A 421-nucleotide genomic window follows, 5' to 3' on the forward strand; every position below is an offset into this window, starting at 1 on the left:
ATGTCTGGTGGGCATTTCCTTGTCAAATCCTTGAACCTCTCCCATGCCTCGTAGAGAGTTTCACCATCTTGTTGTCTAAAAGTCTGAACCTCAGATCGAAGCCTATTGACCTTTTGTGGGGGGTAGAAACATGCCAGAAACTTGCTTTCCACCTCATCCCAGGTTGTTAGGCTCCCCCTTGGGAATGATTCCAGCCACTTAGCTGCCTTGTCCCTAAGTGAAAATGGGAAAAAGAGCAGTTTATAGGCATCTTCCTGGACTCCATTGGACTTCACAGTGTCGCAAATTCTCAAGAATTTTGTGAGATGTTGGTTTGGATCTTCATTAGCACTCCCACCAAATGAACAATAATTCTCCACCAGTGATATTAGCTGTGGTTTGAGTTCAAAATTGTTGGCCTGAATGGGTGGTTTCTGAATGT

General features: G+C 44.4%; 1 non-coding gene across 1 annotated transcript; it reads left to right on the forward strand.

The window, feature by feature from the left end:
- On the forward strand, positions 1-104 carry LOC112765209 (small nucleolar RNA R71). The gene has a single exon (XR_003183560.1). It is a non-coding gene; the product is annotated as a small nucleolar RNA R71 (small nucleolar RNA).
- Positions 105-421: the final 317 nt, after the last annotated feature.

Source organism: Arachis hypogaea, chromosome 2 (genome assembly GCF_003086295.3).
Source record: "Arachis hypogaea cultivar Tifrunner chromosome 2, arahy.Tifrunner.gnm2.J5K5, whole genome shotgun sequence".
Lineage (NCBI taxonomy): Eukaryota > Viridiplantae > Streptophyta > Magnoliopsida > Fabales > Fabaceae > Arachis > Arachis hypogaea.